General features: G+C 38.6%; 1 long non-coding RNA gene across 1 annotated transcript in view; it reads right to left on the bottom strand.

Annotated features, from left to right (window-relative positions):
• Window positions 1-2,832: 2,832 nt before the first annotated feature.
• The window catches only part of LOC130541366 (uncharacterized), a 55,577-nt gene continuing 46,532 nt past the window's right edge, over window positions 2,833-11,877 (bottom strand). Inside the window, exon 3 of the long non-coding RNA XR_008955411.1 lies at window positions 2,833-4,323. This is a non-coding gene — a long non-coding RNA (uncharacterized LOC130541366). The remainder of the gene's footprint in view (window positions 4,324-11,877) is intronic.

The raw sequence follows: 11,877 nt of genomic DNA, 5'->3' as shown, positions 1-11,877 counted from the left end.
ATATATTATTGAGGATTTTTGTATCTATGTTCATGAGAAATACTGTTCTGTAGTTTCGTTTTTCTGTAATGTCTTTGTCTGGTTTTGGTATTAGGATAATGCTGGCCTCATAGAATAAGGTGGGAAGTAGTCCCTCTGCTTCTATTTTCTGGAAAATATTGTAGAATTGGTATAATTTATTCCATAAATTTTTGGTAGAATTTACCAGTGAACCCATATGGACCTGTTTCTTTCTGTTTTGGAAGGTTAATAATAACAATAATAATTATCATTATTATTATTTGAAACAGAGTCTTTCTCTTTTGCTCAGGCTGGAGTACAGTGGTGCCATCTCGGCTCACTGCAACCTCTGCCTCCTGGGTTCAAGCGATTCTCATGCCTCAGCCTCCCAAGTAGCTGGAATTACAGGCATGTGCCACCACTCGCTGCTAATTTTTGTATTTTTAGAACAGTGTTTCACCATGTTGCCCAGGTTGGTCTCCAACTCCTGGCCTCAGGTGATCTGCCTGCCTCGGCCTCCCAAAGTGCTGGTATCACAGGTGTGAGCCACTGCACCTGGCCTGGAAGGTTATTAATTATTGATTCAAATTTTAAATATATATGTATACATATATATAGACACACATATATTGTATATGTATGTATAGATACATGTATACATATAAACATCTATACACACACACACACACATATATATATATATATATATATATATATGTCTATTCAGGTTGTCTGTTCCTTCTTGTGTGTGTATTTTGGCCACTTGAGTCTATCAATGAGTTGGTACATTTAATCTAGGTTATCAAATTTATAGGCATAGAGTTGTTCTCATAGTACTTCTTTATTGTCCTTTTAACGTCCATGGGAACTATAATAATATTCACTCTTTCATTTTTTGTATTAGTAATTTGTATTATCTCTCTTTTTTTATTTGCTAATATGGCTAGAGATGTCTCAATTTTGTTCATCTTCTCAAAAAACAAGCTTTCAGTTTTGTTGATTTTCTCACTTGATTTCTTCTTTTCCATTTAATTGATTGCTGCTCTAATTTTTATTATTTCTTTTCTGCTTACTTTGGATTTCTATTGTTCTTCTTTTTCTAGTTCCCTAAAGTGGAAGTTTAGATTATTTATTTTAGTTCTTTCTTCTTTTTCAATATATGCCTTCAATGCTATAAATTTTCCTCTAAGCACTGCTTTTGTTGCATCCCACAAATCTTGATGAGTTGTGTTTTCATTTTCATTTACTTCAAAGTATTTTAAAATTTCTCTTGTGATTTCTTCCTTGACCCATGTGTTATTTAGAAGTATGTTGTTTAATCTCGAAGTATTTCAGTATTTTCTAGCTATCTTTCTGTTATAGATTTCTAGTTTAATTCTATTGTGTTATGAGAAGACATTGTACAATTTATATTCTTTCATTTTTATTAAAGCATGTTTTATGCCCCAAAATGTGGTCTCTCTTAGAAAATATTCCACGTGAGCTTGAGAAGTTTGTGTACTGCGTTGTTGTTGGATGATGTAGTCTACAGAGGCCCTTATATCCATTTGATTGATACTGTTGTTGAGTTGGACTAGTCCTTGCTGATTTTCTGCCTGTTGGATCTGTCCATTTCCTTTACAGATTGTTCATTATTAGTGTATTGAAATGCAATTGAGTTTTGTTTGTTACTTTGCTGAACTCAGTTATTAGTTCTAACAGTGTTTTTAAGAAATCTTTAGGGCTTTCTACATATAAGATTATATCATCTGTGTCAGAGATAATTTTACTTCTTCCTTTCCAGTTTGGATGCCTTTTATTTTTTTTTTCTTGCCTAATTGCTCTTGCTGAATTTCCAGTATGCTGTTGAATAGAATGATAAACGTGGGTATACTTCCCTTATTCCTGATCTTAGAGGAGAAGCTTTAAGTCTTTCATCATTGAGTATGATGTGCCTTGTGAATTTTTCACATATGACTTTCATATGTTGAGGTAATTTTTCCTCCTATTCCTACATTGTGGAATGTTTTTATCATGAAAGGGTGTTGAATTTTGTCAAGTGCTTTTTCTGCATCAATTGAAATGATCATGTGACCTTTTCTTCATTTTGTTAATGTGGTATACTACATTCTGCTGGAAGTCACATCAGCCAAGGGGGAAGGGACTTGCAACAATGCTTGGAAATGCAACAACAATGGCTTCTTCTTCATCTGCATCTCTGAGATCAGAAGGGTACCAATCCAGGATATTTGAGAACAGAATCCTTTTCACCCAACCTGGCTTCTGCAAGTTGTTTGCAGGCTGTTCCAGGAACATGTGCACAGCTACTTGTCCCAGAGCTGAGGGATGGGGGATGGGTAACTGCTACTGTGCTAACAGCAGAAATTGATTGAAATTAACCAGCATTTACTATCCAAGCCTTCCCCTGAAAATTTTAAGTCTTCAATAGACTCCTGAGTTCCAAAACCATTACATTAGCCAGATTCTGCTAGTGCCATTGGTGTTTAGGTGAGAAGACACATTCCTGGTGCTTTCTACAGTGCCATCCTGCCATAATCCTCCTGCACGGTTCTATTAGCTTTTTCTCACATATTTCAATTCCCTGTTGTTAGGCACATACTCATTGAGGATTGCCCTGTCTTGGAGACTCAACCCTTTTATCAGTACGTAATTCCTCTCTTTATCCCTGATAACTTTCCTTGATCTGTAGTCTATTCTGTCTGAAATTAATATATAGCTATTCTTGCTTTCTCTTAATTAATGTTAGTATGTTATATCTTTCTTCAACTCTTTATTTTTTCTTAATTGTTCTAACAGCTTGTTCAAAATAATAACACAAACAATGTATTCATATATACATGCTTATGTATAAGTGAAATGAACAACAACATGATAAAAGGAATGTAAGACAGGAATTACAAATATTTTGTTACTATAAGGTACTTGCACTACAGAAGTATAGTGTAATTTAAAAGTAGACTTGGATTTGTTATAAATGTCTACTGCAAACTCTAGGACAACCATAAATAAAAGTAAAAAAAAAAAGAACTACAAATGATATGCTGATAAAGGAGACAAAATGCTCATTAAAACCATAAAAGGCAGAAAAAGTGTGAAAGACAAAAATAAAAAGAAAAATCAAGGGCAACAAATAGGAAACATCACAAATATGTTAGATGTTGATGCAATTATACCAATAATGACTGTGAATATCAATCTTGTAAATGCACTGCCTTAGACAGTTTGGGGTGCTATAAAACATTCTTACGTGGGGTAGCTTACAAACAACAGAAATATATTTCTCACAGTTCAGGAGGCTGTAAGTCTGAGATGAGTGCCCGCATACCTGGGTCCAAGTGTGGGCCCCCTTCAAGGGTGCAGACTGCCAACTTTTTGTTGTATCCTCACATGACAGGAAGAGAGGGAGCACAAAGTGGGTGAAGATAGGTGGTTTTCCTGGGCAGCTCTCTGAACATTTGAGCTCCTTTAATTGGGACACGAGTTGGAGTTATTTGCTTTCAGTGTGATGAAGAAGAGAAGGAGAGAGAGAGCAAAAATCACTGTAGGCTATTGTAAGGCCAGGCTGGAAGGGGGTGCATAACTCATGTCTATATTTCATCTGTCGGAAGTCTTTTATATGACCAATCTGACTGCAAAGGAGTCTGGAAATGCCATGAAACACATGGATTTGGGAGAACACTGATGGTTTTTGCCACACCATCTCATAGGACTGGTGTGAGAACTAAATGAGCAACATGTATAAAGCACCCACAAATATTTTATTCTTTTATTTAGATTTTCTTGGTTTTTGTTTTTGTATTTTTTGTATGTTTTTAAGGGGGAGGATGCCAGATGACAGAGTTTTTATGGTTTTATTTAACACAAATAAAATGTGCACATGAGCTGTCTATTAATTTTTCTTGCTGTGCAGCCTGGCATTGGGACTAGTGACTCTGGTGGGCTGTCGGGTTACTCTCTCCACAGTGGCTTTAACCGTTCTTGGAGAAGCATGTTGAGCAATCTCAGCACAGTAAGATTTGTTGCACATCAGCAGCACTTCCAGCTCTTTGACATCGTGGAACAGGAATTTTTGGAAGCCACTGGGGAGCATGTGTTTTGCTTCTTTTTGCTCCCACAACCAATGTTGGGGATCAAGGTCTCGCCTTTGATTTTTCTCCCCACCCTGTTGTCAATGCCTCTGGGTTGCTGCTATATGCGTACATCTAATTTTGATATGTCAGTCTGACTGGTGAAGGATAAACTTCTTGGTCCATCTTAGATGATCTTGGGCTTCACGAGGGGTCTAAGGGTAGCCATGGTGTCAAGAAGGAGATGGCTTTCCCTCTGTAGGCAACACGCAGGAAGAGAGGGGAAGATTTTTTTTTTAACTTTTGATATAAAATTAATAGATCTTCACTATAGAAAAATTAAATAGTATACATAAGCAAAAGAATACAACAAAAGTCCCCAATAATCTCAACCTCTAAAGATAATAGCTATTAAAACATGAATCTTTTTTCTTTTACAAAAATAAGATTTTATTGTGCATACAGTATTAGAAGCTTTCTTTTTAAAATCATCATTTACTGTGGTATAATTCCTTTGTGTTATTATATTCTTTTATAGATCATCCTTTTCAATAACTGCGAAGTAGTGAGTCTTACAGATGTACTATAATAGTCAAACACTTTACCAAATGTTGGGCATCCTTACTATTTTAATTAACACTGTGATGAACATTTTGTGCTAAATCCTTGCACATCCTCAGCTCTTCCTTTATTAATGTGGGTTTTTTCCACTTCATTTAGCTCTCTGTGTTTGAGCTGGGCATACACAGCAGAGAATGACTGGCTGGTCATGCTGGTCACTTAATCAACCATGCAGAATGGAACTGGTGGAACAGGTTGGGTTTATTGCTGTAAAAACCAGCCAACCATAGCTTTGACTTTTAAAATTATTCCCATTCCCTAGAGATTATGCCCCAGCTCAAACCTTCTCTGGCATACATATTGCAAGAACTGCCTCATGCATTATCTCATATTCTTAAGAGAATACACTGTCATCTTTGCCTGAGTCAAGAGGAGGCCCTGGCAGCATGGGCTATGTTACTATTTATAAAGCATGTTTTATACATGCTAGAGGATGCCAAATGTATTAAGTCAATGAGAGTCATTTGCACAATGCATATGGGATCAGGATATAAAATGATTTGAAGTCCTTTTTTGGTACAGAGAATATTTTAATGTTATATAAAATCTACAGATCAGCTTGCAAACAGAATTTTTAAAAATCTGGCAAAACTGTTTTTATAAGGACCATTTCTGTTCTCTTGGAACTTTTTCTAATACTCACCTTTAACTGAATAGGGTTCAGACAGTGGTTAGTAAAACCCTTAAATGATTGTGCCACCAACCACTATTTTAAAAACACCTCAGCTCCTTGGTTACCTACATTGCCTACACAGGATGAAGTCCCAACCCTTTAGCACTTGCAGTTTCTGTATCCTTTCAAGTCTCGTCCCAAACCTCCCTTTGCAACTTTGTCTCTGCCTGTCAATCCTTTCTTAGTGATCCACTATGGATTATAACACTTTATATCATGATTGGTTTAAAATATATCTTTCCCTCTCTATAACATCTTTTTTTTTATTAACCATAATATCCTGTCCCTCTCCTCTGCCTACGTCTAAGAACCTAATACCTGAAATACAGTAGGTAATCAATACATGTTTGTTACTAATAATAGATAAAAAGATAAGAATGGCTAGCATTACTATGTTCTAAGACCTTTGCTTATGTTTTCTCATTTAATCATCACAACTTTATGAGAGTGATACTATTATTATCCCCATTTTATAGACGAGGAAACTAAGGCACAGAGGTTAATCGTCTTGGCCAAGATTCTAACAACAGATGACAGAACTGAGATTGAATCTAGGCAGTATTAAATCTCCAAAATCCTGGTTCTTAACCTACACTAAGTGAAATTCATTGCAAAATGAAAAGTATTCACCATGTCATTGGGACAGAGACCACATGTAGGGGAGCAGTATAGTTTTTTTGATAGATGCACAGCTCTGCAGATGGACTACTTTGGTTTAAATTTTGTTTTTACCATGAGCAGCTTTGTGAGTTCGGAAAATTTAAATTTTACTTAAATTTTCTCAGCCTTGTTTCCCCATTCATTAAGTGTGAAGAATAGCAGCCCCAATCTGATAAGATCATAGTGAACATTAAATAATACAATCTTTATGAAGCCTGCAGGATAATGCCTAGCATATCATAAGAGCTCAATCAATACTGTATACATGTAGATATTATTACCAGCTCAAAGACCTGGATTTATTGCTAATTGCTGTCTTGGAGTGAATATTCCAAATGCTTTGGCAAATAGGTCATTCGTTCCCCAGTCACCTGCTTCATGCGCAAATCTGTGCATATATGTACACTGGTCACACGCACAGGTGACATGAACATGGAATTACAAGACTCCTAATTCGACTAGATGGCCTTCCAAAGTGCATTCTGCACCAGTCATATTTGTTAGGGCTTTCCAGGGAATCAATAAACAGTGCTTCAGTGTCACAACACGACAGCTCTTGGAGACCTTCTGGTTCCAACATTCCATGAATCAAAGATTAAGGCCTCTCCTAGCCCTTAGGCAGTCATGAGAATTTAGAATTAGAGAAAAGATTGGAGCTCCATCCAGAACCTAGAAAAACACCCTCCCTTCAACTGATCTACTATGACACCAGCACCCAGCATCCAGCCCACAAGCCTGGCTAAGCTTGACTTTCTGGAGACTAAACTCTCATTGCGTTCTTCTCCTATTAGGAGGGAGCCGGATGGGATTTGACCATGACCTCATATGTACTCTTGTTATATTTCTAGTGGGTCCAGGCAGCTGTGCCCTGAAAATACAGCTCTGACTAGAGGAAATACGATCTCTTTTCTTTCATCACCAAAGCTCCAAGCTAAAGCTAAAGGTAAACTAAATTTCTGAAAAGGAAAAGGAGAAATCATCCAGCCCAATTCAGAAGAATGCTGGGAGAGAGGAAAGGCAGAGTAAACAGTGTTTAAAGACGAGGCAGCAATAGACCATGGCAATGATCACAGTGGGTAAATGCAGAGCCTCCAGCCTGCACAGATGGGGAGCTCACCTCCTTCACCCCCAACTGCAGGCAGGACAATTGCTAAACAGCCTTAAATTCAGGCTGATATTAGTCAGGCTTTACTGATGAGAAAGGGCTTGGAGCACATCTTAAGCTGCCTGCGGTCGTGAGTCAGCTGTACTTTGAGAGGAAGTGGTCACTGGGAGGGGAAAATAGAATCATAGATGTTAGTGTTGGGAGGAATTTACTCAGTTCTGCCCCTCATTTTGCCTGGGGAGGAACCAAGGGTCAGAGTGAGTCCACTTGCCCAACGTCACAAAGTGAATTTGGGGCAGAGCGTGACTGTTCTGTCCCTTTCCTACTCTGTCCCTTTCCTCCTGACACTTTACTCCTCCTGCAGCTGGCTCACGTGCGGCCCTTCCATCCTACCCTCTAGTCAAGCCTCTAACATAACGCAGGCTGCATATTGGAGCTGTGCCACCCCAGTGTGCTGCAGAGTGGAAAGGAGACCGAGTGACGGCATTACGTAGGAAATGTCATGGCGTCTGTTTTTCCTCCCACTTGTGGAAATTAACTTCATTTTGGATCCCATATATGGGGTTAATTTTCCACCCAAAGGACAGACTACAAAGCTCCCAGATCAAAGAAAGAACTGAGAGCTACATCACTCAGGGAGCTTTTCCTAAGCAAGCAGAAGGAGGTGCCAAATATGTTTCCAAACACTGGACACAGTCATTCTTTTGCTACATGTGGCTAATGCTTATCAACATTTTCTTAGCAAGAAAACAAAGAGAATCAATGTCAGAATGCTTCTAGTAACTTTTATCGAGTGCTTATTGTTTGCCAGGTAGTTTTATTTCATCCTCAACAACACCATTTTTTTTTTTTTTTTTTGAGACAGAGTCTCGTTCTGTCGCCCAGGCTGGAGTGCAGTGGCACGATCTCAGCTCACTGCAAGCTCTGCCTCCCAGTTCAAGCCATTCTCCTGCTTCAGCCTCCCGAGTAGCTGGGACTACATGCACCCGCCACCACGCCCGGCTAATTTTTTGTATTTTTAGTAGAGACGGGGTTTCACCGTGCCGTTTTTTTTAAAAAAAGGAAATAGAAGCACATAGAGGTTAAGTAACTTTCCTAAAGCCTTGCAATTAGTAGTCTGACTCCAGGACTTGATTCTTCATCATGCTTTCAACTCTCTTGTAAGACTGCATATAATTCTTGCTTTAAAGCATGGGTTTAGTCATTCTCTTCAAATTTCTATTCTCTTCATGAAGTCTTAAGTAAAGAACCCCTCTTGTTATTATTATTGATCAATATCTGAACCAAATCTAACAGCTGAGATGCTGGTGTTCTGTTGATTTGCAGTTCTCACAAAATGTTCCTTTGACAAGACTTCTTTCTGTTTAAATGTGCTACAGGCTATGTAACCAATGTTAAAATGTTGGTATATTTCCTTCCTGCCATTTTCTTTTTTTTTTTAATGTGATAAAAACCACAGCCACATTCAATTTCTTGACTGCTCATTTACCATTTTTTAATGAATAAATAAATAACGTTTCAGTGAGTAGCTCTTTCATTATAAGCTTATGATGATACATAAGTAGGGCACATAAAACCCTATGATGAGATGTTTGGGCTGTTTCAAAATTCCTTATGTCATCAACAACGGTAATACATTATTCTTTATTTACTAGATATATTTTATTCCAGGTTAACAGAGATTTTATTCTCTGAAGGAGGCTCAAAGCAGGGTTTGTGTGTTTATGAGTTCAGGTGGGAAGAGTTTAAGGAATGCATCTGGGTCATGAGCCAACCTAGAAGTCTCAGTAAGTTCAGTGAGCAACATGAAAGGCCTGCGTACGTCAGTAGCAGCAACAGAAGCAGTTGCCACACCAACCAAGAGAATATGTGCAAGAGATTTCAGAAAGCCAGAAACATCACTAGGTCTCAATGTCCCAAGTGAAGAGAAAACTCTCATATTACAGGAACACTGACTACCAATCCACACGGAAGCAGTTTTTCTGGAAGTGACATAACAATTGTGTTTTCCAGATTACTCAGGGCATTCTTAGCTCTTTGTGATCAACAAAACTGACAGCATGCATGCACATCCACACAATCCAGAAGTGATCGCTTTCTGCTCATTCATGTAACAGAGGTGGGAGACCTTGGGATGATGAGGCAGAAAGGCCCGAGTTAGGATCTCAGCTTTACCCCTTCCAGCAATATGACTGTTAGTTAACATGACTATTTCTCAGTTTTCTCACATGTAAAATGGGAATCCCATTTAAGAGAATGAGTAAATAAATGAATTTAAAAAAAATAAAAACAACAAAACATTACATAAATGTTAGCTCTTAGATATTGTTAGGGCATGTAGAAATGCTGACTATTTTATAATCCTTATCCATCTTGGAGGCTTAGGGTGGAAGTGGTTACATAAGTATTTTATACTCATTTAATAGGGTAGTTTGAGATTTTTAAGTGGGAGATATTGATAAATGTTTCATTTCTCCTGCTGTAGGAGTCTCAAAAGAGACTCCTATCTCCCTGCCCCTGCCCCCCAAGACGGCCCCAGTGGTATTCAAAGTCTGAGCAGTGGTGTCTCCAGGGGCCTGAGCAGCTTTTCTATTGCTAAGCACCAGGAAGGCCCCCTGCCTTCCTATTGGGTGATATGGGAGCCCATCTTGCCCAATTACTTATCTACAGGGCCTCTGTAGACATTTGAGCTTGTGCTTTTCCATTCTGGGCAGTCACGATTGAAGTTTGACATTCTCATTTCATTGTTCATCCACACAGTAAATTCAGTTACCAAATTTTTTGGTTCCATTTTTTCAGTTGAGTGTCTCCTTTCTATTCTTACTGCTGCTGCTAAATTCCGTCCACATTACCTCTTGCTTTACCTGTTGCCATCACGGAGTTGGCCTTCCTGCTTCAAGTTTTCCTTCTTTTAGTCCCTCCTACAGATCACTGAAAGATGGATTATATTCCTAAAATAATGTCACATTTTTGCCTCAAAACAATTTATTGTCTCCAAATTCCTAGATGAATTAAATACAAACTATTCCAACATGATCGCTAAGGCCCTTTATACAACGTCCATGGAGCAGAAACCAATAATTGGTTCTCTCCCCTCTCCTTAATAATAGATACGCTTTCCTTTGCTGAATGTTAGCCAGACACTTGGCTGCTCTGAACAAGGACCGCATTTCCCAGCCTCTGTTTTAGTTAGGTATAATCACGTGACTTAATTCTGCCAATGAGATGTGAGTAGAAGTGACATGTGCAACTTCTGGGAAGTGCCTTATGGAGAAGATTCCTGTCTTTTGCTCTCCCTTCTTCTTCCTGATGCCTGGAATGCAGAAGTGGTGGCTGCATGAGTCTTAAACTAGAAAGTGGAAGCCACATCCTGAGGATGACAGATCAACAGCATAGCAGAAGCCTATTCCCTGGCCCCGGGTGTCACTGAACCAAACTGGGGTCCACTTGCCTGGAACAGTAAGACCAAACATCCACAGTGAGGTTTGCAGCAAGAGAAAGGAGGGTTTTTATTTGCAGAGCATCAAGCAAGGAGAATCGGGCAGCTCATGAACCCAAATATACTTTGACTCTTGTGGTTAATAAATCTTCGCAATTCTGTTTTGCAAATGAGGAAACTAAAGCCCAGAATAAACAGTATTATTTCAGGATATTGTGCCTCATTACTAGATATTATCTAAAGATTTTCATCATAACCAGTTTCCTGCATCCACGAGGGTCTTACTTCCCCTATAATCATTCAATATTTCTCAAAATATGGTCTGTAAAAGACTATAGACTTAAGATATGGATTCTGGGGCCCTATATTCTGTGTCTATGAATTAGAATCTCTGGGGATGGGGTTCTGAAATCTACATTACAAATAAGCTTCTCCAATGATTTTATACACACTGAAGTCTGAGAACCTCAACTATACCGTAATTAACAAACGTTAAGCCAGAAGACCTCAGCTCTTGGCTGGGCACCAGAAGCTCCCATGGAAGTTGAATTGCCCTATTATTGGGCCCCAAATTCTGAGGCAGCAGCTTTGGGGACTACTTCATTCCACTCTCAACTAGGACTCAATCATTCAGAGGTTTGAAATTATTGGAACTTTAGTGGACTACACATTTGGATGAAAAATTCATATTTTAAATGATCACCCAGGGCACTGAATAGTATGTTCTACCAGGCCATCCTGCTGTGGAAGAAAGAAAGTTGGAATACTACATTTAGGGAAGATTTTTCACAGGATTATGTTTGTTTCCCAAAAAACTACCAGAAAAACCTGTTGATCAAGCAAAGCTAAGCTTTTTATCCTATTGAGGAAAGAGAAAACACCACCTTGACAAAGCCTTGGTTGTGTCTCAAAAGGGGAAAGTCAGGAGAGGATATTTATAGTATTTTAGTGCCTGGGATGGATGGCTTTTGTGGCAAGTCTTGCAAGGCAGGAAACTAGGATTGGGCAGTTTATAACACAATATCTTTGGGTTGTTGGGCACAGTGAGGAGAGGGTATAGAAGTGAGTACTAATGAACAAGATGTTAGTCTTGGTAAGTCAGCCATTTAATTGGTTCTCAGTCAGCCTCTGGGAACAAGAATTTCCTGGAGCAAGTAAGTAAGTTATTTGGTTTGGTCCCAGGATTGTTGAACACAGAAGAAAAGTATGTTTGTTTCCATTCTAATTAAAATAAAAAATATTTGTGGTGAAGCCTCAATTATCCCTAAAAGTCTATTTTCTGGAAATTTACTTTCTGCAAGCACTATGGTAG

The sequence above is a fragment of the Pan paniscus genome, chromosome 2, assembly GCF_029289425.2.
Source record: "Pan paniscus chromosome 2, NHGRI_mPanPan1-v2.0_pri, whole genome shotgun sequence".
In the NCBI taxonomy this organism is placed as follows: Eukaryota; Metazoa; Chordata; class Mammalia; order Primates; family Hominidae; genus Pan; species Pan paniscus.
This window is presented reverse-complemented; position numbering and strand designations above follow the sequence as displayed.